This window comes from Harpia harpyja, chromosome 1 (assembly GCF_026419915.1).
Source record: "Harpia harpyja isolate bHarHar1 chromosome 1, bHarHar1 primary haplotype, whole genome shotgun sequence".
Lineage (NCBI taxonomy): Eukaryota > Metazoa > Chordata > Aves > Accipitriformes > Accipitridae > Harpia > Harpia harpyja.
Window position 1 is genome coordinate 20,498,414 of NC_068940.1, and position 23,646 is coordinate 20,522,059.

Sequence of the window (23,646 nt, forward strand, 5' to 3'; positions counted from 1 at the left end):
TAACAGAGTCTGTTGTTCATATATTAGTAACAAACTGAAATGTTGCTTTAGAACCTAAGATCTTGATATGCCTGAAATGAGGAAAGAAACCCAGCCTCAGTTAAAGCAAAGCTGTTCTGTGGGCTCTACATTTCCTGAAAAAAGTTTAAAAGCAGTAGAAGTAAGAAAAAGGTCTGACTTGATAATAGAAAGGATCTTTGGTTTGTTTGTTTGATTATAAAAGGCTTTCAGATAGGTGACTAATTTCACTTTTCAAAACAATATGTTACTATTTGGTGCTATGAAAAGAATTAGTTGTTAATCTTGGTTGGATTTTTTTTTTCCTGTTGAAACTTCTGTGTGGCTTTTAAGGAGCACAGCAAAAAAATTTATATAAACCTACCATTTTTATGTTGGCTTAGTCTCTTTTCATAGGGTTCTGATATGTATATGCATTTGCTTTTATTCTGTGTAGAATCTTCAGTTCTGTTCTCTTTATGACATGGAAGATAACTTATGATCTGAGTCAAGCGTTGACATACAACTCATTTTACATCTCATTATGACTACAAAGCTATAAAAACATTATGAAAGGTCATTTAAAAAGCTTCAGATTCATCAAACTTTTGTAGTTAAAAGGTTAAGTATGCCCTTCTCACTTAGAGAGCAAAATGTGAGTCATCTTACTGGAACGAAGAATTTCATTTTATGGATGGTATAAATTGGTGCAACTTCTGTACCATTGCTTCCTTACTATTAACTGTATTCTCCCTCTTTTTACATTTAAATTTCAGTGAAAATACCTAAAATAAATAATGGAACTAGTTAAAAGAACAATGGAACCGTTATCAGCATTCTCTTTTAAACGGTTGCCACATCAATGTTTCATGTGTCATACACCACTATTCTGAAAGCTTCTCTTCAATATATGGAAAAAGCTGTTGAAGATACCTACTGCTGCACACTCACAAAACTTCCTTCAATTTTTTTTTTTGTTGAAACAGATGTTTTCATATAATGCAGATTCACTAGCATCTTCTTATGGATTTTTAACAAAGATTTGATCCCTGTATTCTCCTCGATGCAAGGATTATTGCGTCCTAGGAGTGTTAACTGCTTCACAGACTATAAGGAAGAGACTCTTCATTTTCTTCACTCAGCTGGGTGTCAAAATAAGGTTAAACGGCATCATTCTAAAAGGTGATGCAGAGCATTAATTAGTTTTTCAGAGAAAGCTTTCCTGTAAGTAGTCTGGCCGTTATCTTTTGGTTACAAGCTAGCCTTGAGCACATAAGTACACAAATGACAGCAGAAAACTTCTATTTCCTTTTAGAGCTATTGGACTAAGTTAGCTTTTTGGATTAGAAAGAGGACCCTTAAAGATCAAAAGCAACTATCCATAGGAGGCAAACAGGCATAGGAGGAACAAATTCTTTTTGAATCTTTCAGAGCAACAAAGGTTTTAGTATAGATTTGTCAAATCATTTTGAATCTATTCAAGATATATTTGAAGAGGTAACAGCATGAAACTTGTCCCACCTGAAATAGCAGAAAAGTAGTGAAGGGAAAAAATATACTGTTATCGTATTTGTTCATGCCAGATACTAACTTGTATGCTCTTCTAATAAAACCTAGTCAAGATACTCATGCTTTCCTCTCATGAGCTGCAATAATTCTGTTAATTTTTGCAGTTTGGGAATCAAAAGATTGTTTAAAGATCTAACTACACCATAACAATTACATGTTTCTTCCTTACATATGGCAATAAAGTCTATTCAGGCATTTTTAAGTTGCTTTTAAATTATTCTTCCATTTCTATGAACAGTGGGAGAACCTCCACATTAACATTAAACAATGAACAAGATGGTGGTTTTCTGGTTTATGGTTGGTTTTTGTTTGTTTTTAATGGCTGTAAGGAGAGCCTACATATTTAATTTATCACAGAATTCCATAAAATATTTCCATGAATTTCAATCTCTTGCAGAATATCCAGCCTTAAATTCCACATCTCAAATTTACAGTAAGATACTTCTGAACTACCTAAGACTCAAAATTCCATTGGCAGGAAAAAAGTGAAGAAGCAGCTACTTTCAGAAATCAGTGATTCTTTAGCAGTCCACTAAATGGTGTTGCAGTTGCCTTTGACATTGAGACAAGATATATAAACACACAGAAATAGATTTAATCCAGTATGACAGTTCTTGTGTTTAACAAAAATGTCATCACACATGTTGCTTCAGATGACATTTTTATAATGCTTATATTAAATTATCCCAAATAGTATTCAAAGGTGTGATTTGAGATCTATAACTGTGCTGTATCCAGTAAGACATTCATATAGATCCTTGAGAAATGACCTGATACTCATTTTATCTTTAGCTCTTAAAGAGATGCAAGGTCAAATGTTAATTCTAGGGGAACTACAGGCCGGTCAGTCTCACCTCTGTGCCCAGCAAGATCATGGAGCAGATCCTTCTGGAAACTATGCTAAGGCACATGGAAAACAGAAAGGTGATTTGTGACAGCCAACATGGCTTCACTAAGGGCAAATTGTGCCTGACAAATTTGGTGGCCTTTGATGGTGGGGTGGGTGGATAAGGGAAGAGCAATTGACATCATCTACCTGGACTTCTGCACAGCATTTGATACTGTCCTGCACAACGTCTTTGTCTCCAAAATGGAGAGACATTGATTTGATGGGTGGACCACTTGGTGGATAAGGAACTGGCCAAAGAGTTGCAGTCAACGGCTCGATGTCCAAGTGGAGACCAGTGACAAGTGGTGTCCCTCAGGGGTCGATATTGGGACAAGTATTATTTAACACCTTTGTTAAATATTGGGACATGGCCAGTGGAATTGAGTGCAACCTCAGCAAGTTTGTGGATGACACCAAGCTGAGTGGTGTGGTTGTTACTCTAGAGGGAAGGGATGCCATCCAGAGGGACCTGGACAGGCTACAGAGGTGGGTGCGTGTGAACCTCATGCAATTCAGCAAGGCCAAGTGCAAGGTCCTGCACCTCAGTTTGGGCAATCCCAAACATGGCTGCAGGCTGGGTGATGAGTGGATTGAGAGCAGCCCTGCAGAGAAGGACTTGTGGGTATTGGTGGATGAAAAACTGAATATGAGCTGGCAATGTACGCTTGCAGCCCGGAAGGCCAATCGCATCCTGGGCTGTATCAAAAGAAGCATGGCCAGCAGGTCAAGGGAGGTGATTCTGCCCTTCTACTCCACTCTGGTGATACCCCACCTGGAGTACTGTGTTCAGCTCTGGAGCCCCCAGCATAAGAAGGAAATGGACCTGTGTTGTAGTCAGACCCTCTGCTGCTATCTGCCCCCTGAAGGAATAAGGTTCCAAGTCTGAGGCACAAAGTGAGGTTTATTAGGATAAGACACTTATTAAGTAGATAACAGTTGCACCACCCTGCGAGTGGGGACTCTTCTGCTTCTATTCCAAATTCCTTATAACCTGCCTAGTTGGTATCACTCAGTTCCCAGGGAAATGTCATTACCTGGCGTCCCAAGTAAGGGGAGATCACCAGGGCATGGGCCAGCCATTCCTCACGAGCACGTGAATTGAGCTCTCAGGGAGCAGTTTATACAGCCTTCCTTGGGGGTTTCTGTCGTCACTGCCCAGCGGCGTCATGATGCTGTTTCTGGGCAAGCTCGGGGCCCAGCACAACAAGAGGTCAGACCCCAACCAAAGCACTACCACTTGCTTTGGATTGTCTCCTCTCAACCTGCTTGAGCGGGTCCAGAGGAGGGCCACAAATATCGTCAGGGGTCTGGAGCACCTCCCCTACGAAGACAGGCCAAGAGAGTTGAGGTTTAGCCTGGAGAAGAGAAGGCTTCAGGGAGACTTCCCAGCAGCCATCCAGTACCTAAAGGGGGCCTACGGGAAAGATGAGGAGGGACTCTTTAACAGGGATTGTAGTGATAGAACGAGGGGTAATGGTTTTAAACTGAAAGAGAGTAGATTTAGATTAGATGTAAGGAAGAAATTCTTTACAGTGAGGGTGGTGAGGCACTGATTCTCCTTCATTCCCAAAAGTATTATTTGCAGAAGCAGGAAGACCACTAAGTAGGAGCCAGAGTTGTCATATAATCAGCTTTAGCTGAGAGATTTGGGGGGATGGAGAGTTGGTGATTGTGTCACTGTTGTGAATTATTATCTTCTTTACTTAGTAAGTTAATGCTTCCTAGAAAAAAAGCTTCTTATTTATGCTTTCAATCTGTTTTTGAGAGCACTGGAGCAGGAAATGGAGAGTCGGGGTCTTGTGCTTAGATTTCCAACAGATCTGCTAGTGACCTTGAATAGTAACATCTTTCTAAAATGGAAGCAATACAGTTGACCTAGGTGGGATAACAAAATTATATGTAAAACACATTGATATGATCCACAGAAAAGTAACACAAAAATTCGATGTATTTCGTTCTCATTCCAGAGAAGAACAATGTCATCATTATCTTTATAGCCTATATAGGCTCTTTTTGCCTTGCATAGATCAGCATTGCTTCAGTACACAGATGTTCATTTTATGCTACTAATTGAGTGGCAGTCAGAATTAGTGATAAACAAACAACATGCAATAGCAAAGAAAATGTGATTTCACTGAGAACTCACTTGAAAACATGCAACTAGTCTATACACAAAGATTTGCAAATAGCACATGTTTGTGTGCAGACAGGGCAATAGCACACAAGTACAGATTTGCCTATGTAATGATATAGTCTTCATATCCAGTGGCTTCCTGTGCATAATTTGCAAATGCTTTTTGTGTATGCTTGATTATTGTTCCCAGCAGTATTATAAACATAACAAGAAAACTTCCCTGAGTCCAGATATACATAAGAAGGCTGTTACTTAAGGATCTCTAAGAATAAAACTTGTTCTGGGGGCTTGAGACCATTGTATAATTCCCTGAGGATATTCTGCTGTGCATTCAGTGACTAAATCTGCCTCCTCTTTCAATCTCAGTCCTGAGAGAAGTCAGTATGCGGCCAGGGTTGTAGGTAGGTGTGGTGGGTTGACCTTGGTTGGTCAGACTCCCACCCAGCTGGTCTCTCAAGCAAATGTTTTAATGAAGTATTCATACTAACCTAAGTTCTATAAAATTGTGGTGGGTTGACTGTGGCCAGATGCCAGACACCCACCCAGCTGCTCTCTCACTCCCCCTTCTCAAGAGGACAGGGGGGGAAAAAGATGGAAATGCTCATGGGTCAAGACAAAGACAGGCAGATCACTGAGCAGTTACTGTCCCAGGTAAAACAGACTTGACTTGGGAAAATTAATTTATTGCCAATTGAAAATAGGGTAGAATGGTGAGAAACAGGGACAAACCTAAACCACCTTCCCTCCATCTGTCCACTCCTCTTCCCAGGCTCTCCTTCACTCCAGACTCCTCTGCCTCCATCTCCCAAGCAGCGCAGGGGGACGGGGAATGGGTGTCTGCGGCCAGCCCATGGCGGCTCCCCGCTGCCACTCCTGCCTCCTCAGGCTGTTCCCTGCTCCAGCCTGGGGCCTTCCCCGGGGCTGCAGGGAAACCCCTGCCCCACCGGGGGGGGGGTCTCTCCCGGGGCCGCAGGGCCATCTCTGCCGGGGAGGGGGGCCTGGAGCACCTCCTGCCCTCCTCCCGCTCTCCCCTCGGGGCTGGCAGGGCTGTTTCTCCCACCGTTTCCCTCAGCCCTTTTGCCCTTTCTTCCCCAGGCTTTCCCCGAGGCTGAGGGGCTCAGCTGTGCCCGGCGGTGGGGCCGCTGGAGCCGGCGGGAACCGGCGGGAACCAGCGGGAACCAGCTGGGTCCGGCCCGGGGCAGCCCTGCCTCTCTCCTCACAGGAGCGGCTGCTGCCCCTGCAGCCCACCATGGCCGACACCTGGGCACCTGCACCCGGTACAGTAGGTGTGTAGCAAATTGCTTTTGTTTACCTTCTTAAAAAAAATATTTTAAAGCGTATAAGCATTTTGCCTCTTTGTGTTGTGTATGTGTACCCTTCACGGTGAAATATTTGTCTGAATTGCAAAACCTGACAAATCTTTGGAGGACAGCTGTACTTGGTCACACCAGGTTGCTGAAACTGTAACGGCTTTGCATGTAAAAAGCTAGAAGCACAGATCTAACCTCATTCAGCAGTATTCGTAGTTGGTGATAGAGCGTAAATGAAACAAATGTTGAAGATTAAAAGAACTGTTTCTGGCCTCTACCTATGGCAAATTCCCTCTAGATGTCATGATCAGTCCTGTGGGTTAAGTATAACATGTGCCACAAAGCACTGTGGAAGATACTAGGAAACTGCCGTGAGGTGAAGCGTAGTTTCTTCATAATAATTATCAGAAAGATTTCAAGTCAGGGGCTTCCAGTGATTTCTATTCATGTACCTCAAAAGGTATTATGAATCTTGATGGTATTTATTTAAAAGCTAGATCTATTAATGTACAGGGATGGTAGAATTAATATGTTCGTAAAGTGTAAATGTTTTCCAGAAGCTATTTATTTGTAAGTCTTCTGAAACTGCGCTCTTGTTCTTGGAGAAACTGAGAAAAAACTGAGTACCATTATTGACAAATTCAATTAAGAAACAAAAAACAAAAAAAAGAAATTTCCTGTACAGAATACAAAATATGTCCTGGCTCTGTAGAATAAATATTACTTTCAATAAATGTTTGTTTAAACAGCATAACATCTCATGCTTTCGTTACAGAAAGCCCACACAGTAAACTTTAGAAAAATAGTTTGAACTTAAATAGAAGCAAGTATGCTAGTGAAGTTTTAATAAGCAAAGAGGTGCTGGAGGTTAAGATAAGAGGGTAGTATGTTTTTGATTATGATCAGTGCCTCATTTTTTCAATTAAAAAAATACCATAAATGTTTTATGTAGTCTAGTACTGTATCAGTTCTTTGGTCTTATCTCATATGTTTTAAATGTCACTGAGACTAATACAAAAACCTTGACTTTACATTGTGGTTGAGGCTGAATGGTAAGGTTGCATACAGTGCCAAAAAAAAAAAAAAAAAAAGCTTTACAATACACAGGGAGTGAATATTTGTTCTTTAAAATTTGTTTGATTCTAGGCTTCTCTTGGGAATGACTCCATAGCAAAATGCATAATCTCCAATTTGAGGTCTTTGTGACTGTCACTGTCCTCTGAATTAAAGCTCTGTGGGGCAGTGTAGAGATACCCATGCTAACTCTAAAAAAAAATCAGTGTAGACAGCTGTGTCTGGCTAAAGCAGATTTTTGCCCAGAGGAATTATCTCTATGAACAGCTGTAGTTTATACCATCAGAAGTCCATCAAGACCCTTGTCAGTTCTCCACTGTAAAGCACTTCTAGCTCCTGTGTAGTTAAGGAGAGTGTTGGTAGCTGAATGAGTTCTGTAATACGAGATGAATCTTTTGTGGCTCCTTTCCATGCCTTCTGGTCTCCTTTGGCTCTGTGTACCTACCAGCTACTTACAGTTTCCGTGCCTAAAGAAAAGAATTTATGCTGGCACACCTCATGGCTGCACAAATGCTTGTATTGGGAGTAAGTGAAGAGGCAGTGTAAAATGTGATTTTAGGGTGTTGTACTGGTATTGGCTGGGACACAGTTAATTTCTTCAAGGTAGCTAGCATGGGGCTATGTTTTGGATTTGTGCTGAAAAGTGTTGATAACACAGGGATGTTTTGGTTATTGCTGAGCAGTGCTTACACAGAGTCATGGCCTTTTCTGCCTCTCACCCCACCCCACCAGCGAGGAGGCTGGGGGGGCACAAGGAGTTGGGAGGGGACACAGCTGGGACAGCTGACCCCAACTGACCCAAGGTATATTGCAGACCATATGACGTCATGCTCAGCAATAAAACTGGGGGCGGGGGGGACTGCTCAGGGACTGGTTGGGCATCAGTCGGTTGGTGGTGAGCAATTATTTTCATTTGCATCACTTGTCTTTTTGGGGTTTTATTATCCTCTCTCTTTGTTTTTTTTTTTTCCTCTTTTCCTTACGTTTTTTAAAAAAGTTATTATTTCTTTTTAATTATTAAACTGTTTTTATTTCAAGCCATGAGTTTTCTCACTTTTACCCATCTGATTCTCTCTCCCCATCCCACTGTGGAGGGGAAAGTGAGTGAGCAGCTGTGTGATGCTTAGTTGCTGCCTGGGGTTAAACCACCACAGGTGGTTTAACATGTATATGAAACTTTGGCTTTCTTGTTGCCAGATGTATTTTCAAGGATGGTTTCAACATCCTTGTACTTTAGTCTTCTTGAGTCCAGAAGTCTTTCAAGATTAAATTGCAATTTCAAGAGTATACTGTAGCCATGATCAGATTCTTTGCAACCAGATTGTTTGGGGTTTTAAATAGGTACTGCTCATATAAACTCAGTTAATACAGTTTTAGTTTACCACAAGGAAGAACATAATTGTGAGCACAATATGCATCTTGGTTACTGGTCTAGTCCAAAACAGGCAAAAGATCTCATTTTACTAATCCAACTGTGGGTGTTTTACTGCTTCCTGTGTGGATATTTCAGTCAACTTCTGTTAATTCCAGGTGTTGCTCAAATTTAGTGAGCTGTTAAGTTTATCACCTGGACAGTATCCGTGGAGCTGGTTAAAACGTATACAACATTGTACTGCTGGAAGTAAGATATTTTAACATAGGAAAAGAAAATAAATAAAGTTTGGGGGGATTTTGCTGGGGGTTTTTTGAGACATATGTATGTGAAAAAATCAATTCCTGTGTACTGAAAAAAAAAAGACAAAATTACTTTGGGGCAGATATCAAATAAGTATATTTTAAAATGCATATATATATATATATAATTGCTGGGATTTTGAAAAGACACCTATCTGCCTCAGTGACAAAATACCTTTATCTGTATACAGAGGACTGGATTTTATTCATGGCCATATCTCAAACAGAATATGTGATTACATACAATTTGCTGTCTCAGATATATGTCCCTCACATCATTAATATAACAGCTGCCATTCCTTTTTGACAAGATTAGTAGCACAATTTAGAAAGAACCTGAGCCTGATCACATTTTTGGAATATTTAATTTGGAGTAGCTTTGAGCATCCTTCTGGGTCTTTCATCAGTAGGTGAAATTTCACCTGCTCTCATTTACTTTGTTAGATATGTGAGCTATTGGCACAAATAACAAATATTCCATGGTGATCTAACTTGAGCATGAGATACTGCAATATATATCATCAGTTAACTCTTCATTTTCTACTGTAGCTTAATGAATACAAACAGATTCACTGCTGCCCTCTAGGTGTTGCAAGATCTGGGTCTCTCAATTCTGCAATGCATTTTTCAGTTACAGATCACTACAAAAATCAGATCTCTAATCAACTAAACAATAATAATAATAATTAAAATAGAGGAAGCAGGCAATAATAAAGAAATGTTGAAAATAACCAATATCCTTGTGTAAATACAGACTGTCTTTAAACTCTTCAGTTTTGTTTTCACTCTTATCTGTGATCAAATAAATTTTTTATCCTTGATTTAGCATTTTTTATTGTCATGCTGAATGTTAGACATTTAAGTGAAGTGCTTGTGTTTTCTGTCACCTGATTCGTCTGAAGTTCAATGTATTGATACGAATTAGTTGCATCATATTCAAAGTGAATCCATATATGCAATGCAAAAACTTAATACCTCTGAAAAGAAGAAATCTGTTTTGGTCTCAGTTTTTAAAGGTCTGCTAGATTAAGTCAAAATTCTCCGTTTTGTTCTACACAAGTTAGATATTCTTTGACATCAGATCTTTTGCAAAATTTTAGCTATACCATTTCTAATAGTCTCCAGAAGAGTCAGGAAGTAAAATTCATAAACAATTTGCCAACATTAAGACCATTTTACTAAAACCTTTATCACTTTAAAAATAATATTTTAAAATAAGATATAGCTTTTATTGGTCTGTGAAAAGCTTTAGGATCATCTCACGTTTGTGATTATGGATGTGAAGATTGGGAGGCAGCCTTGGCTGCAGTGACAATGAGATGGTGGAGTTCAGGATCCTACAAGGAAGAAGCAGGGCAAAAAGCGGGATCACAACCCTGGACTCTAGCAGAGTCTTCCAGGCATCTGCCTGGAAGAATCCCATGGGATACAGTCCTGGAGAGAAAAGGGGTCCAGGAGAGCTGGTTGATTTTCAAGGATCGTCTCCTCCAACTCCAAGCTCAAGAATGGTCCATCACAATGAGCAGGAAATAAAGCAAAGGCCTGCATGGATGAACAAGGAGCTCCTGACTGTATTCAAGGATAAAAACACAGGAGTAGTATTGAGTCAATGCCTGAGCATGTAGGGATGGCCTTAGGAAAGCCAAAGCTTACCTGGACTTAAATCTGGTGAGGAGCTGTTACGGATGCACGACTAACCAAATCCAACAGGTGTTAAAACTCAGATTTATTCTTCAGCAAAAGTTAGTTAGAAGTCCAATAACATTCTATAAAATCACAGGCTCAATGATGTAAAGAGAATTAATACTACACAGACAACTTAAGAATTCCCAAGATTTAAAGTGATGGCTCAAAACGCGCGTATCACTTACCTAAAAGCTGAGGGCTCTCTCCCTCGAGGAGTTACCTCGGGCGGTGCCCCGGCCCGAGGGGGAGTCCCCGACTGCAGACCCGCTGCTCCGAGGAGGACTGCCAACATGTCCTCCGGCGGGACCCCGTTTATACACCTGTCGAATCTGACCTGTGGTCATTTAATTCTATTGGCTAAGAGGGTCACCTCAGTGTACCTGGCGCATCTCGATTGGCCAGTTCAAATTTCAACCTACAGCCTCCAGGGTTTCCTTCCCCTTCTCCCTTCCTGCAGAAGTTTCGTTTCCTGCTGGCAGGATGGGGGGGGGCGGGATGTACTGCCACAGGAGCATGAAGGGCAACAGGAAGGGCTTCAACAAGGACACCAGCAGCAAAAGGAAGACCAGGGAAAATGTGGGCTCACTGCTAAACGGGGCAGGGGAACTGATGACAAAGGACATGGAAAAGGCTGAGGTACTCACAGCCTTCTTTGCCTTGGCCTTTCCTGATAAGGCTGGCCTTCAGGAATCTTGGGTCCCAGAGGCAAGAGAGAAAGTCAGGAGCAAGGAAGACTTAGCCTTGATAGAGAAGGAGAATATTTAAGCAAACTGGACACACAAATTCATGGAGCCTGATGGGATGCATCTATGAGTGCTGGGGGAGCTGGCTGATGTCATTGTGACACCACTCTCAGTTACCTTTGAAAGGTCATGGACTTCACAGGGGGGTCCTGAGGACTAGAAGAAAGCCAGTGTCCCTCCTGTCTTCAAGAAGGGCAATAAGGAGGATACAGGGAACTACAGGCCAGTCAGCCTCATCTCAGTTCCTTGGAAGGTGATGGAGCAAATAATCCTGGAAACCATTTTCAGACACAGGAAGGAAGAGAAAGTGATTGGCAGTATTCAGCATGGATTTACAAATGGGAGACTGTGCTTAATCAGTCTGGTAGCTTTCTAAAGTGAGATGACTGGCTTGGTAGATGAGGGGAGAGCAGTGGATGTTATTTACATTCAATTTGGTCAGGCTTTTGACACTGTTTCACATAACATCCTCATAAAGCTGATAAAATGTGGATCAAATAGTGAGATGAACTGGCTGAACTGCCAGGCTCAGAGGGCTGTGATCAGTGGCGTAGAGTCCAGCTGGAGGCCAGTCCCTAGTAGTGTACCACAAGGGTCATTACTGGGTCCCATACTGTTTAACCTCTTCATAATGAACTGTATGATGGGACCATGTGCACCCTCAGCAAATTTGCATATGTTAGAAAATTGGGAGTTGCTGATACACCAGATGAGTGTGCCGCCATTCAGAGGGACCTCAGCAGGCTGGAGAAATGGGCAGACAGCAGCTTCATGGAGTTGGAGGGAAGTGTGGAGTCCTGCACCTGGGAAGGAACAGCCCCCTGCACCAGTACATGCTGGGGGCCAACCAGCTAGAAGGCAGCTGTGCAGAGGAGGACCTGGAGGTCCTAGTGGACGACAGGTTGAGCATGAGCCAGCAATATGCTCTTGTGGCAAAGGCAGCCAACAGCATCCTGGGCTGTCATCTTTATATCTGATAGAAATATTCCATGTGAATACAAAAATAGAAGGCAGGTTATGTCAATCATATAAAATGCAAAATCGATTTGGTAAGGCTATTTTATTCAGGTCAAATTAAATAAAAAATAATTATAGAATACTTTCACTGTGAGCCAGATTTTTATTTCTCTTATATTAGTATACATTTGAAGCAACACTACTGTATTTAGAGCAGTAGGTTAGGAATTATTCTTACTCTGCTCAACTAGAATCAGATTAACCTAGTATTCCTGTGAATGATGGCAGTCCTGAAATATTTTTTTATACAAAGAGCAAAAATGCAGTCTTCTGATTCTGTACCTTCTACAACTGTTTCATACTAAGCAGAAAAATCTCCTCCTATTTGTTGTGTATTTTAAGTCTGTAATAAAATGAATGCAAAATATTAAAATTACTTATATTACAGTTCTTCATATATATGTTTTTTTAATGTTACTGCACTGTTGGGGAGCTTTACTGGTGGATGACAGTTTTATCATCCTGTATGAGCGTAGAACAAAACCCCAGAATCTTTCTCAGATAGGGGTCTTACTGAAGACTGCTGCCTCATGTAAAGGCTGAGCTTCCTGACACCAGAAACAGGACTGTCTTCCAAAGTTTAGACCAATGCCTTCTGTTTTCTTCCCATATCTACTATAAAATACTAAGGACTGAGCTTTATTCTAACCCTGTTATTAGTTGCAATTTTTGGACAGAGTATGAATGCAGGCATAGTTTTGCTCAAGGATAATCAATTAGTATATTATAAATGATTACTTTCTAGATTGCATAAACAAACTCTTAGCAGAAGGTAGGAAGAATCATGGTAAAAATGCTCATAGGAATTTATTATGATGGAGGACAGTGATATCAGTTCATCACTTGCCTTGTTAATTTCAAACATGGTTTTCTGGTGATACAGAGTTTACTTGCAGGCAATATTCAAGTACAAGCAGAGTACTCTGTAGAGAGCCACAGAATTTTATTAACAGAAGTTTTTATTAGCCAGTCTAAAAAAGGAGCTGAAAATAAATGTAAATAAAATTCACAGAACACAGTACTAAACATGAAATAACAAACTCCTGCCTGAAAACTTTTCATTGTTAACTCTCTGGATTTCTGGGAAGTTTCTCATGATGGCAAGTGTGCCACAGTTGGCACAATAGCACTCACTACTTAGCTAATTGTACAGTACTTTCCACTACGTTGCTCCAAAGAGAATCTAAAGATGATAGATGAGTTAAGTTTTTAAACTGATTGTTTTCCTCCCCAGAAAAGAAGTATATTCATGGTATATTATTTATCTTTCCACCTGCTGTGTCTTAGATTGTGCAGAATTAAGTGATATATATATAAAAGTTTAGAAAACTAAATGGCCTAACTTCTAACTGCATATTATTATATGGTAAATAACTAGGATATTTTCTGAAAAACCTCACACAATGGAGCAAAAAATCCTATTGAAATACCTCTAATTTTTCAATGGCATTTTCAGCAAAATGTTCCTACTGGATCTTTAATCTTTGTGTCCTGGAATTGTCTGTCAGACCCTAGTACTGTTGTCGCACAAACATAAAGTTTGACAAGGACAGGTAGATACCTGGAGAAGAAAATCTTCTGTTAGATCTACTCAGTCATTCCATATTCAGGAATCCTGTTCACCTGCAACTTGGGACTCTTCTTCCATAATTATTTCCAATAACCTTCTCAGATCTCCACTTACTCACTTTCCTTGTCCTCCAAATAATTTTCTCCCCCTGTATGCCTTGTTCATAGCTGAGATGATTGGTAGGACTGCTTTTCCTGTGCTCATAACAAAATACCCATTTCACCCAAGCTAGAAAGGTAAATGGAAACCATATACAATACAGTTAGACTAGGACTGAAGTGGAATTCCACTAAAGAAATTTGGTAGCACTAGGTACAGCAAATAGATTTCTGCCAATAAAACTCCAATGTTAAATGTATTGTGCAAAGCCTGCAAATTGAGCTGTCTGAGCTTTACATAGATTTTCCTCATATATGCAGGCCTGGGAGTAGCCCTTATCTGATTACATGAGCAAAGATGCAAATTTCGTAACAAAATTAAGTGTATTTATACTTGGGACAGTCCTCTCTGAATTTAAAATACAAGGTGTTCCAGTCACTGTGTAAAGTATTAATCAGCCACTACCTAAGGTGATTTAGTGACAGAATTCAGCAATTCCAAACTTATAAGACCGCTCCACTACCTTGAAAATTAATTCATTTTTACTTTTTGCGTTCATCTTTTGTGTTTGCTTTATATAAACACCAAGTATTTTGTTTGCATGAATGTTCACAGAAAAAGCACTTTAAGTTAATATAACCAACTTCTCTGAATGCGTAGTAAGTATCAACAACAATCCATCAATAAAATTGTGACTAAAATGAAGTGTTAGTAAATAATTGTGTTTGAGTCGTCTTTGTTTATTTGGCTATATGTTGTTTCTTGCAGAGCAATTAAAGTATGCAGAGTATTCTTCAAAGCAACCTTCTGCTTGGTGAATGGCAAGCAATTTAACTTCCTATAGGAATAGTTCAAAGGTCATTTCATCATGGTAAGTACGTTTTTCATTTACAGTCTTAGAATAATGGAATAAACTATGTATATGTTAGTTTATCTCTTAATAAGTCCCAAACATTTTAAAAAATTGATTTCTGAGAAGCACTGTGTACCCTAATCCTGGTCTGGTAAAAGTAACATCACTTTAAATAAATTATTGAGCTCCTCACAGGATGAGTCACAAAAGCAACCATACGGAGGGATTGGATGCTGATACTCAGAAACAGATCAATATTTAATGCAACTTTTGGAACATTCACAGTATTCTGAAAAAAAATAATCATGAGACTTGACACATTTTCTCCTGCAATTGCTAATGCTGTTTAGGTAATCTTTTTATTTTCTCAATAATATGCCTGTATTATGATTTAGTACAGAATGTCCTAGAACTGCTACAATTGCTGTATGTTGTAAGTCAGATTCTGCTGTTGTTCTGCATAATATCTGCTTGAAAAATAGTCCCATTGCTGGTATGGGTGAAATTCTTATTGTCCAATTTAAGACATCTAGTGTATGTGTCTGAATTAGAAGCCTCGTTAGCATGCCTCTTTGAATGTACTTGGAATACAGGCTTGTGTCTCCCTCATGCAGGCTGTATGCCTAAGGTTAGACAGTGGTGTGAGTATGTGTAACTGGAAAGTCTACTGATTTACTATTAAGGGCTTTGATCTGCAAAATTTGGATAGAAATAGGCATTTTGATTGTTTGAAAGAGAAACACTGTAACTAGAAACAGTATTTTTTTGGTTTTAATAAAAGTTATGTGCCTGGAAACTTTTGATCCAGCCATGGGTTTGGATATCAAATATCTCTGAAGTTCATTTGTATTCAGATCTAGAAATGTTTAACCTGTCTCTTGCCCTTAGAAGATTGCCTGTAAAAGTTTTGCATCTTCAAATCTGATACATATTTTCAGTGCCCATTTGCATGATTTTCACTAGTAGTTTTTTGCTATTGTGATAAAAAAGATCATGTGGTATCTTACATTATACCGCAACTAAAACATTTATCACTTTCTCCCAAGCAATCTGAGCACCTGTGATAACTAAAATATGTCAACAGATAATATAGAATAGTAACAGAGGAAGAGTGGGAGGAACACTGATGGACAACATTGAACAAAAATTCTTCGGCTTTTTCTGGTTTGATAGCTGGATTTGATCTTGTTTGAAAGAAGTTGGCTGGAGATAGGCCAGCACTGGAAACAAAGTAAAAAATAAGAGATGAGAAAAATCATTTGAAGACTGAGAGATCATGCAGCTTATAAGTTCAAGGAAGCTGTTTTATTTGGCAAGTGAAATGTTTGCTAAGGAAGCAGATACCTAGAAAATAAAAAAAATGTCAGAGGCAAGTCTCGATGTTAGGATTTGGAAGTTATTTATACCCTGAAGAAAAATCAGATTTGGGTTACATGTAGGAATAAATGGAAAAGCAGGAGAGAACTCAGAAATACAATAGAAGGGAACATTTCTTTATCAGCGAAACAAATTATCTACATACCTGTGATACAGTTATCGAAGCTTTTTGTCATGGTGTTGGTACCCTTGGCAAGGGTGGTGGTGGGTTTTTGTTTTGTTTTTCAGTAAAGGGCTTAGTTATAACAGGTTGTTGCAGATTTTGGGGGGATTGACTTTATTAGGGAACATGTGCCAGCCTCTACAGCATGTGATGAAGAATGATAGAATGCTTTCAAGTGGAGCTGAGTGGATCAGGCTTCGAGGTACAGCTTCTACATAAAAGTAAGTTACTTGATTAGAGAGTCACTGAATCAAACCTGAAAACACAGGATATGGAGACATATGTCTTGAACTATCTGGTTTCTATAAAATTAGACACAGACATTTTAAATGCTGTTTCAGTATAGGAAACAATTCCATTTATGCTGGTTGTTTCCAGGTGACTTCCATAGTAATTAATGGTATATAAATAGCACTGTTAAAGGTGCACTTTGTACAATGTGAGGGGTTTGTAAATTCCAGAAATTTGAATCTCACATAATCACAGATTACACGGATCCATTCTAAAAATCTGCTCAGGCAAATTCTGCTGACTTTTGATAAGTCTTCTCAGTATTTGCATTCCAAAAGTACTAGTTATTTGTTACTCAAATGAAAAAATAATCCTAAAAAGCCCAGCAAGTGCATTTGTTTACTTCTAGTGGAATAAGGATGTTCCTAAAAGCATTCAGAAAAGCTGCCTGTATGTGTAACATTCTTTGTCCTTTCTTCAGCATCACTGTTCAGTCAGTGGTCCAGTTCAGAGAAACTTAGTAGGTTCAACGAACATTATATAAAGCAAAAATACCTTTTAACATGAATGCACTTCTAGATGTGTCAACATTTAGTGTCTTATAGAATCATAGAATCATAGAATAATTTCGGTTGGAAAAGACCTTCAAGATCATCAAGTCCAACCATTAACCATGCCCCCTAAACCATGCCCTGGAGTACCCTGTCCACTCGCTTTTTTAATACCTCCAGGGATGGTGACTCAACCACTTCCCTGGGCAGCCTGTTCCAATGCCTGACAACACTCTCAGTAAAAAAATTTTTCCTAATATCTAACCTAAATCTCCCTTGCCTCAACTTGAAGCCATTTCCTCTTGTCCTATCTCCAGCCACCTGACAGAAGAGACCAACACCCACCTCACTACAACCCCCTTTCAGGTAGTTGTAGAGAGCGATAAGGTCTCCCCTCAGCCTCCTCTTTTCTAGACTGAACAACCCCAGATCCCTCAGCCGCTCCTCATAAGACTTGTGCTCAAGGCCCCTCACCAACTTGGTTGCCCTTCTCTGGACACGCTCAAGCAGCTCAATGTCTTTCCTGTAGTGAGGGGCCCAAAACTGAACACAGTACTCGAGGTGTGGCCTCACCAGTGCCGAGTATAGGGGAACAACCACCTCCCTGTTCCTGCTGGCCACACTGTTCCTGATACAGGCTAGGATGTGATTGGCCTTCTTGGCCACCTGGGCACACTGCTGGCTCATATTCAGCCGGCTGTCAACCAGCACCCCCAGGTCTTTCTCTGCCGGGCAGCTTTCCAGCCACTCTTCCCCAAGCCTGTAGCTCTGCATGGGGTTGCCGTGACCGAAGTGCAGGACCCGGCACTTGGCCATGTTAAACTTCATACAATTGGCCTCAGCCCATCGATCCAGCCTGTCCAGATCTCTTTGTAGAGCCTCCCTACCCTCAAGCAGATCGACCCTGCCTCCCAACTTGGTGTCGTCTGCAAACTTGCTGAGGGTGCACTCAATCCCCTCATCCAAATCATCAATAAAGATATTAAACAGAACAGGTCTTCCCTGACTAGGTATTAATCCTAGCTAATCCATCAAAATTGTACACTTAATATTCTCTACTGATTTACAGCCTTTTCTAAGAATAACAGTAAAGCTTTTATCCTCATACTACTGGGCATTAAAGACATCAGCATAAATCAGAAGATAAGTATTTGTGTGGTAGCTTCATCATTCCAGGTGATTATCTTAGCCTGTGATGGATGCGAATATATTGATTTTACAAGAATATGTCACTGTAAGCGTGGGTTAAATTACTTGATACAGTGACTGGAATAAAAACCTGCTTCATTTTTTTTCAAATGAAAATGTAACTCCTCCTATTTTATTTGCAAAAACAGTTATCTTGAAACATCTGACTATTGTATTGAAACTTATGTACTGTTCATTTGCTTCAGTCAGACCAAAATGATGAATAGATCATATAGTCAAGATTTAATTTCCTTATTCACTGAATCAGTATGAGTATAATCCTTCTACTGTATAGCCGTATAAGCTAATGTCAGGTGAGAGTAAAGCTGTCACTCAGATGCACATTAGAATGTGGATGAACATCTACAGAATGTGGTAAATAGCACTGGTTAAATAAAAAGGCTTGACCTTTACTAAGTGATTAGAACATTATTTCACTGCTAATAGATATATAACTTTCTAAAAGGATTCAATCTGACAGACTAATTTGGTAAGAGACAAAACAGGTACATTTGATTAGAGAAAATATTTTGGTGTGTGTCAGCTGAACAGTTAGTGACTTTTACCTGTTTCATAGGATAAATTAATCTGTCACCTGCTTCAAAAGCCCTTAATTATTACTGGTTTCTGACTCTTGCTTCTGCTTAAGTTTTCAAATTTTGTTACGTACACTTCATAATCTGAAGCGCTGAAAGAGCAGATGGAAGAAATTAGGGCCAGATTCTCATATTCAGGCTACACAGCACTTTAGCAAAGGTGTGGTTTCATCAGTTGCAGTGGAATTACTCATGGAATAAAGAACTAATGTCATCTGAGTAAGAACACAAACATCCTGTAATAAATCTGACTGTGATTTGCCATACCTGTGACATTGTTGTGCCTTACGGAATAACTAGAAAAATTGCTGTCTGTTACTGAGGTAAAGGGTATACCAAAAAATTCTGCTACTAGAATAGAATATGTCCCTTCTAACATTACTTCCTGGTATCGGTAAGCAGTAATGGATGGAGTGTGCAGAATAGATCAAATATCAGGTATTTGATAATTGTGATAGATGATACTTTTTGAATATATTCAGAAACATGGTACAATCTGAAAAGTTACCAAATGGGGGCTTATTTTTTCTTAATAACATGATTTGCTTTAAGTGCAATTACAATATATATTTCCATACTTTCTGACAAACTGGTCCTTACAGTGCTGAGACAGACATGAATTAGCAGATGCACGTAACAGGATCTCCTCTAATCAGGTATTTGCTCTTCTAGTGCTCTGCTTGGCTATGCTTTATCAGAGCTTGCATGGAACCTCATTCCACAGGAATTAAGTTTTCTTCTTCTGCTTCTCTAAAGTTTGTCCTTGGCAGACCAGATAGGCTTTAACCCTTAAGGCTTATTATGCTATTCAAGGTTAGGAAAATAATCATTGTAGTATCAATTAATGAAATAAGAAGGAAGCCAGTTCTAATTTAGGCAGCTCAGAAAAAAAGATATGCTGATCGAACACAATTACTTAAAGGTGATTCAGAGAAGAAAATTGGGTCTGTGCCCTTTTTTTGCTTCATTATGAAACATAACCAGGGTCAGAAAGTTTGTTATTTGTCTTTAAATAAATGTTGCTTGTGTTCACATTGAAGATTCAAAAAAAAAAAAAAAATCTTTTTTGTGGAACACTTGGAGACAAGCTGGTTAATACCTTTGAGTAGCAGGCAGCTTATTTCAATGTCAAACATGATGTAACCAAGATTAAAAAATGTTCTCATGTCACTGATGTAAGTCATGCATAGGTATGAGTATTGTACAGTTATTAGCTGATACTTTCGCCAACAAATCTCAACTTTTTCCGTAACTCTTGCTATTTGGTCGTAGAATATTGTTGAGCAGAACCTGGCAAGCATATTGAACATGTCAATGAGACTGACACTGAATAAGGTGTATTTCATATGTGATCTTAGTTCAGGGTAGTGTGCTAACTCAGTGCCTTCGTCTGTCAGTCAAGTATAGTAAGCATAAATTGATGTAGCATTTTTACTACAATTAGGTTCTTTTTTGTATTACACTATAGTATCTACAGTAGAACTCAAAGTATATAAAAAGCCAGCAAGTTTAGACCGGGTCATGGATACACATAGCCACTCAAATTTGTAGTATGTAAATAAAATTTTGTATGCCAGTCATTAAAAAAAATTCAGTCTTAAAAAAAATCTAGTCTTATTTTCATAAGCAGTTGAAAAAAAGGCACTATATTATTACCACATTTGTACAGTTTTACAAAAACCTATTCATAAAAGGTCTGAAGTTCTCCAAAAACTGAAGTGAGACTTCAAATCCAAACTTCTCGTTTGATCAGACTGCTGACAACGTATTTCAGTCACCAAGGACAAGTTAAAAAAAACAGGGATGTGGGAGGATGACTTTCTAGTGTTTGCAGCTAGCTTTGAAACTGGTCCATAACTGGTCTAATAATTTACATGCTTGCTTCTCAGCTAACCTGAAAGCATTTCGAATTGATTTTAGTGTGTTGAAATCTATGTCTTCATTATTCTCTGTGCTATCAACATCTACAGCATTTGTAGAGTAGGAGCAATAATGGTACCATTGCCATGTTTTATGAGGCAATAATAATGATTCTAGTGAAGTTAAAATGAAGGGATGTAATAAAAGGGAGGATATATGTCCAGGAGTGTAATCATGTCCATTTTTTTCCTTATCCTGACTGAAGGAATATCTCTTTGTGAGCAGACAGATTTAGAAACTGCTCTTATGAAAGGGGAAGGTAAGGAAAAGGGCAGTGTGTAGTAACAACTACTCTGTAACTCCAAAGGGAACATTCTCAGCTGAATGGAAAAGGTGAAGATTACCATGCCATAAATTCTTAAAGACTCTCATTTTCTCCAGTGTTGTCACAAAACTCTGTTTGTTGAAGAATAAGGAAATAACAACTTAAAGTAGCTGGAAGCTGTCACTGCCAGCAAGGATGCCAGTTATGGTTTTTGGAACACTCTCTTACTAAACCATCTGGATGCCTTTAGTACAAAGTCCAAATATGAAATCACATGAGACCACATTTGTAACAGACACGCTTATTTGAGAATAGGAAACATTTTGCAATATTTATGTAGTGCTTTTTTTCCTCTGTGCAGAAATACTCTATTAAATCCTTAATAATACACAAATAAACTGGATTTATCAGCTTTTGGTAGCTCGGTTCTCCACTTGCTCTTTCTTAAACATCTTTAGTAGTACATGGGATGTATATGACAGAATGCTGCACCATGGTTTTAACACACACTGTGCAACATCGTGAGAGGTGTGGAGAGAATAGACAGGGATCACTTCCTTGATCTTTCCAGTGCGAGAGCTGTACTCTGTACACTGCAATCTTATCGTTCATGTTTGCGCAAATATTTTACTGTCTGGTAGTAAATTGTTTGCTTATATTTTCAAAATACACCCTTTTTCCTCCTTCTAGAGGTACGTAATGGAAATACAATACATTTTCAAAGCTAATATTTATTTCAGTTGGAATTTTTTGATCAAATCTTACCAATTCTTTTCAAAGTGTCACTATTGCTAATGACAAGCAAGAACCTGTGGCTTTGAAGACTGCAGTCTTCAAAGTAGTTGAGTACTTGATGACTGAGGCTTAGTCACATGTAACAGCAGTTTTTGCAATAACTTACACCTTGTGCAACTTCCCTGCTCAGAGTCTGTTCTGAAGTTAGGCTAAATAAGTGTGAGCATCAGTAGAGTATCCAGAAATACCAGTTATCTAATAGGAATCAGCTTATGTGATCAAGCTATTTAAAATAAATTTAATATATTGTGAGAATAAGGGTCATTTACAATGGCACCTGTAACTGATACTTTAGTTATGGAGTTGTCCTACTTTCGTTTGTTCTTACCAATTTCTAAGGCCTATACCTCAGGCATAAGCATTGCTTGCTATACCATATGAAACATTTCTTCTTGGACAGGCAAGAAACCATGTTCTTCAAAAAAAAAAAAAAAAGGAAACAGTCCAAAGGCTTAATTATGTTTTCATTTTTTACTCCCTGCTTCTGACGGCTTCAACAGCTATCAAGATACCAGCTACCAGCTGGAAGTCAATAGATAAGTTCTCTGGTACTTTCAGTGTTTTCCATCCTCATACTTAGGCAAAGTTAGCTTCCAAAATGTATATGGAAATTTATCTTAAGTCAGGAAGTTTCTTATAAATGGCACTTTCAAAGTCCTTAAGTTATAGGAGAAAAAATAATGACCTGTGGTTTGCAATGCCAAATGAAATGAATGGGTAGGAGAGTCAGATGCTAAGTGCCTCTGAAAAATCAGTCTATCGATCTCTGTGTGCATTGGCTTCCAGAAATGTAAACTGGGAGTAACAGAAACTCCCTACAAGTTAGTGGACTGAGGCATAATTCACTGATGTTTCTAAGATGCTCAGATACTCTGGTGCTGAATTCTCATAGCTACAATTGTAAATAATAGAAGTAAGCTGAATTAATTATTAATTTCTGTGGTGGTCACTTCTCTTTTCACTTCTCTCTGTTGAAAAGGACTAAAAATTAGATGATTTTAAACAGTGAAATAACTGGTATTTTCCTTCTTGAAAAATGCAGTTTATACAGAGTTTAAAAGGTGACTCTAAAGTGTTCGTGACTATGTCAAAAAACATTTCAAATTTTTCATCTTCATTAATGTGTAGACAAGTTCAATTGATAGTACTTTTAGTCTCCAACTGGATGTTGCATTAAAGGCAGAAGGTGAAGAGATTTACCTCTGATTTATTTTCTATTTAGATGTTATGTGCAGCATCGAATCAAAATCTTCCTGTGTTTTCTTGTCCACATGAAATCTATAATGTTATTTGGAAGACAGCCTCTCAGCAGTTTCACTTTTATGCTGCCTTTTCATATTTACTTCTTCAGTGAAAATTGTTTTAGAAGAATTATATTATGGAAGAGTTCCCCTCCCCACTGAAAGAAGGTAATGAAATAGCATGCCATCACCGAATAGCAACAAGGTGGACTTAGAAAGAAGGTATGTCTGTATTATACAGGGCATACCTAAATAAAACTTCCCAGTCCTGGAGTAAACTAGTAAACACTTGGGTGAGAGATGTGGACCAGATACACACAGAAAGCTTATGTACTTCTTCACCTCTTCTACATCAAGTGCCACTTCATGTTTTGTACTAGTCATGAAAGCAGGGTCCTCGCTTCCTGCACATCTTTTTCTTCCTTTCTTAAGTATCCTTCATCCTTCCTATTGAGCACTATGTAGACATGTTGTCTCACAGCCTCAGACAAATTAACTCATCTTACCTGTAACAACATAGGTGATTCACATTAGCTGGAAATGGAATTAAATAGATTGCTAGGGCAGTTCTAGTTGACTTTCACACCTTTCAGTTTCTTTTCTCCTGTCAGGATATGACTGGCCATTAATCATCTTTCTCCTGGGACTAATAAGTTGATATTGAACCAAAAGTGCAGAATTCTCTGGCTGCAGAGTCTGGCAAC